Source organism: Callorhinus ursinus, unplaced genomic scaffold (assembly GCF_003265705.2).
Source record: "Callorhinus ursinus isolate GAN/ISIS: 27379988/994484 unplaced genomic scaffold, GSC_fseal_2.0 scaffold10, whole genome shotgun sequence".
Classification (NCBI taxonomy): Eukaryota; Metazoa; Chordata; class Mammalia; order Carnivora; family Otariidae; genus Callorhinus; species Callorhinus ursinus.
Window position 1 is genome coordinate 29806392 of NW_027397072.1, and position 6000 is coordinate 29812391.

Below are 6000 nucleotides of genomic sequence, written 5' to 3' on the forward strand. Positions count from 1 at the left end.
AAGAATCATCATTTTATTCTTGGACAACTTGTATGTTGCTCTTGATACTTTGCATGCAATCTGATCAATTATTCCTTTCTCCTGATCCTTGGTCTCTTCTTCCCTCCTGGCGCTATTCCTCAGCTTATTAAAATAATCAGGCCGAACCTACACATCTTTTTTTTTTTTAAGTTCCCTTTACTCTGTGATCTCATTTAGATACTGTCCTCGTGATCTCACATTCTTTTCAGCCATGCTTTTGGAAAGAGTAGTGCCATCTTACATTATCCATTCTTGATTTCCCACTAAATTCTTAACTCTTTAAACATATTTTTAGCATTTTCCATAACTAATATTCTTGGACACATAATTTAAAGGTTGTGTGATATCTTCAAAATTTCCACATTGTTTTAAGATTACAGTCTCACACAATAGAAATGCTTTTGTGGTGTAATAAACTAGTAATTATTTCTCTTGATAAGGATAGTAGAGTCAGTGATTATAGTCTTTCCAGCCCCATTTTGATTAATTCTTTTCACTTAAAAGTTTTTGCATTTATTTTCAATGAAATAAGGCCAGGTATTTTCTTTCTTTCTTTCTTTCTTTCTTTCTTTCTTTCTTTCTTTCTTTCTTTCTTTCTTTCTTTCTTTCCTTTTCTTTTTTTTTTTTTTTTGCATTTTGGTCACAATATAAATCCTACCCACTTTAGGTATTTATTGAATATTTATTAAACAAATAAATTAGTAATAAACTTTATGAGTAGACTCAAACAATACTTGTGAAGAATGATAATACATTTGATTTTTATTTGCAGTGCTGCTCTAAGGGATTGTACTCCATTAAATAAAAGAACTCCATGACAATCATTAAGAAAGTTCCTTTTGGGGCAGCTATGGAGTACTAAACCTATCAGTCAATTTAGCCAAGTAAAACTCATCAAGTAGTTAATTGGCACAATGGAAGAAAAAGATTGATTGATTTTCCACCTTTTCAATAAGTTAATTTTACTTTGTGAAATAACATTTTGAAGAGTGCCTTCTGAAGCTTCAGACATTGGCTTCAGACTGTTCATCATTCAACACTTTCTAAGTTAGAAGTGGAGACTGCAAGAGACTCATTTGGCAGGAAGGGAAATTACTTGGAGGTGTGGAGTGTGCCAGTCAATTTGTCAGGTGCTTTCTCATTAAGGAGTTTAGAGATAAGGGTCAGTCTTTGAGCTAAGAACAGATTCTAAACACACACTTTCCTATTAAACGGTTTCACAAAAAGCCAAATTCCAAACCATTTGGAACTCTAAAGATAAGGATAGACACACTGCCAAGTTCCTATCAACTGAGCTGCCATTGTTATTAATTATTGTAATAATGGTTCACACACAAGAGGTATTACCCGACATGAATTGACTCAGTGCTTTATCCACCACAAATGGAGAGAGCACAATAATAACAGATGTAGGGAAAATGTAGCAGTCCCTTTCCATCAAAAGACTTCTGTTATGAATAATTAAAATTTTATTTTTTAATTTAATCAAGTTGATCTTGGTTTTTCCCTTAATTGAAAATTTTATTTTTAATTTAATCAAATTGATCAAGTTTTTCCCTTAATTGAAAATGACTGTCCAACATTGATAAAATTCATTAGTTCAACCTTCTATAAATATATGAAGGGAGGCCTGGGAAATGCAGAGATGCACAAATCAGGGCCCCACTCTTAAAGTATTTAATAACCAATAGGGAAGCTATATATAAAATACTGTAATACAAAGTCGTATATGATTGACATGAGAAGTACAGAGCAACTTTGTGGATTAGGAGAGGATGGGATCTCTTTCAGCTGAGAAAATCAAGGAAAGCCAAAGAACTCTTGTTGAGAGGGTTAGAACTTCATGATGGATGCATTCAAGTGAGGGGAACAACTTTGAGCGTAAGAGCCTTATGATATTTAGCAGGTGGTGAGTAGACCAGTTTGCCTGGAAGACAGGTTTATTTAAATGAATGGGAGATGAGAATGGAAAGGTAATTTTAGAATATACAGGGTAAAAAAGTCTAGAAATAGGGCAATGGTGGTAAAAATCAAACAAGAGGGAGCATTATATTCACATATATGAAAGGTAATTCCCAAACTTGTAATATGTCCCCACAGATGTAAAACCAAAGTGTTCACGGTCATTCCACAATTCTGTAGATGCTTCTATCTTGATATTTTTCTGTCTTCCTTTGCCTTTGTGAAGTTATTATCACAGTCACTTCTGAAACATTATTATGGGCTAAATTCAGGTTATACTCATATTTACACCCTCCTTTTTTAGTTTGTTTTTAAAATAAGCTTTTTATTTTAGGGTAGTTTTAGATTTGCAAAAAAGTTGCAAAGATAGTACAAAAGTTCCTATGTACCCAGCACCCAGTTTCCTCTGTTGTTAAGATTTTATATTACTATTGGGTGCCTGGGTGGCTCAGTCGGTTAAGCAGCCAACTCTTAATTTCAGTTCAGGTCATGATCTCAGAGTTGTGATATTGAGCCCCCACATTGGGCTCTGTGCTGGGCATGGAGCCTGCTTAAGATTCTCTCTCTCTTTCTCCCTCTACCCTGAACCCATTGCACACATGTTCTCTCTCTCTCTTTCTCTAAAAAAAAAAAAGATTTTATATTGTATGGTACATTTGTCACAATAAATGTCACAACCAATACTGAGACATTATTACTAATTAAAGTCCATGCTTTTTTCAGATTTATTTAGTTTTTACCTATTATTTTTCTGTTCCAGAATCTCATCCAGAGTGCCACTTTGTATTTGGTTGTCATGTCTCCCCTACCCTATGACAGTTTCTCAGACTTTTCTTGTTTTTGATGACCTTAAGTAGTAGTTGTCATATATTTTGTAGAATATCCCTTGATTTAGGTCTGTCTGATATTTTTCTAATGGTTAGACAGGGTTTATGAGTTTCAGGGAGGAAAACTACAGAAGTAAAGTGCCATTTTTATCACATCATATCAAAGGGCACATACTATCAATTATTGATGTTAAACTTGTTCACATGGCTAAGGAAGTGTTTCTCAGGTTTCCATACTATAGTTATTCATCTTCCTCCCTTTTCCGTACTGAACTGTTTGGAAGGAAATCATTAATTTAGCCCACACATAAGGGATAGGGGAGGAGTCAGAGTAATGTTCCACTCTCTTGAGAGTGAAGACAAGTATCTATATAAATTCCTCCTTGTTAATTAAATTATTCAATCAAGTATTTATGTCAGAATGGACTCATGAATATTTATTTTGTACTTTGGATTATAATCGAATACTATGTTATTTATTTTGTTGCTCAATTTTTCCAACTTTAGCCACTGGGAGCTCTTTCAGTTGGTTCTTGTATCCCTTTGAAATACCCCATTGGATATTTTTTCTTGAGCACTTTCTTATTTTTTATTACTACAATATTGTCCAAGCTCATCTTGTGTATTCCCTGCTCCTGCTTTTGAGTTAGCCATTTCTCCAAAAAGCCCTGGTTCCTTTTATTGGAGAATGGTATTAGAAACCAAGATATGATCTCTGGGTGTGCTCATTGCTACTGGAAAATCATTGCTTCCAGGCCTTCTCAGCAAACAGAACTTGGAAATATATGTCTGTATACTAATCCATGTATGAACACATATCTGTAATTGTTTCTATATTTAGCCATCTATATCTGTATAAAACTAAACATGAATTCATATCAATATATCCCATCATAATCCAGTACTAAATGATTTTTTCTAGTCTTCCTTCATTATGTATCTGTAAAACTTCTACTCCATCAGTAGCTCCCACCATCCAGACATTTATTTACATATGTTTCAACCCTAGTATACATGCATAGTAATTGTTAAACTCTTCTCCTATGAGAAACAAGTTTGTTAATAAGACTGCAGTGCTTATGTATAGTTCCTTTTGTTTTTAGTCTTAAAATATCCACTCATTCCCATAGTTCCTTAGGTCAGCACCATATTTTAAAATTAATAAACCGTTTTTTAGGTTTACAGAAAAAGTGAGCAAAAAGTATAAAACTCCCATGTACTTCTTCCCTACATTCCTGCACAGTTTCCCTATTATTTCTCAATTGTTAACATTTTCCATTATTGTGCTACAATTGATGAACAAATATTTATATATTATTATTAGAGTCCATAGTTTATATAAGGGTTGGCTGTGTATGTTGTATAGTTTTATAGACTTTGACAAATGTATGTCATATGTCCACCATTATAGTATCATACAGAATAGTTCCACTGCCCCTAAAAATATCCCCCATGCTCCTGACACCAATTATCTTTGTATTGTCCCTACTTTGTTTGTTGTTTTGCTTTTTCCTATAGCTGTTTTTTAAATTGTGGTAAAATATACATAATAAAATTTACCATTTTAATCACTTCAGTATACAGTTTCTTCTCATGCATTTTTAATTGTGGTAAAATACACATAACATTTATCATTTTAAGCATTTGTAATTGTATAATCCACTGGCATTAAATACATTCACAGCGTTGTATAACCATCACCACTCTCTGTACTTAAAACCTTTTCATCCCGGCGGAGCAAGATGGTGGAGGAGTAGGAGACCTGGATTTCGTCTGGTCTCAGGAATTCAGCTGAATAGGGATCAAACCATTCTGAACACCTACGAACTCAACAGGAGATCGAAGAAGAGAGTAGCAACAACTCTCTGAACAGAGAAGCGACCACTTACTTGGAAGGTAGGACGTGCGGGGAAGTGAATCCGAGGCGATATTCGGGAGGATAGACGGTGGGGGAGGGGGCCTCGTCGGCCGCTTCTGGCAAGTGATAGAGCCGCGGAGCACAAAATCGGAACATTTAGAAGTCAGTTCCACTGAGGGACGTCGCTCCAGTGGCTAAGAGGGAGGTGGAAACCTCGCGGGACAGTGTGGACTCAGGACCCTTTAAATAACTTTAAAGATACTAGCTGGGCTTGAAAAAAGGGTGGAAGTTATTAGAGAAACCCTTTCTAGAGAAATAAAAGAACTAAAATCTAACCAAGTCGAAATCAAAAAGGCTATTAATAAGGTGCAATCAAAAATGGGGGCACTAACTGCTAGGATAAATGAGGCAGAAGAGAGAATCAGCGATATAGAAGACCAAATGATGGAAAATAAAGAGGCTGAGAAAAAGAGAGAGAAACAACTACAGGATCACGAGGGCAGAAAGTGAGAGATAAGCGATACGATAAGAGGAAACAACATTAGAATAATTAGGATCCCAGAAGAAGAAGAAAGAGAGAGGGGCAGAAGGCATATTGGAGCAAATTATAGCAGAGAACTTCCCTAATGTGAGGAACGAAACAGGCATCAAAATCCAGGAGGCACAGAGAACCCCTCTCAAAAAGGGCCGGGGGTGCCTGAGTGCGGCAGAGCTCCCAGGGATCGGACTGCAGAAGCCGGCTGCAGAGACGGAGCCGAGGCGCGGGCTCTCAGCTCGGGGTTGCCATAAACTGTGATCCGCGGCCCAGTTGGGCCACTGAGCCTCCAGCAGGGACCCAACAAGCAGCAGAGCCGGGGAGACTCCCCTTCCTCCCCCGGGAGGAGCGGCGCGGGAGCGCACTGCAGGGATCTGCTGGGTTTGGAGACTCCACACGGGGTCGGGTGCCAGAGATAGAAATGCTCGGTCACAGGCTGGGTGAGCACGGAGTGCGGCCGGAGACCAGGGAGACGGAGGTGACTGCTTTTCTCTGGGGGCACACTGAGGAGAGCGGCCCTGAGTCCTCAGCTCCTCCGGGCGGAGAGTGGGAGGCCACCATTTTCACCCTGGTCCTCCAAAGCTGTACGTAGAGCTTGCAGGGAACAAAAGCTCCTGAGAGCAAGCCTGAGCAGCTTGCTTAGCCTAGACAGACAAGGGCGGGGCAATTCCACCTCCGGCAAAGACATTTGGGAACCACGGCAACATGCCCCTCCCCCAGAAGATCATCACGAACAGCCAGCAAGCCAAGACCAAGTTTACCGATCAAGGAGAACGGGAGAACCCCAGCGATAGGGG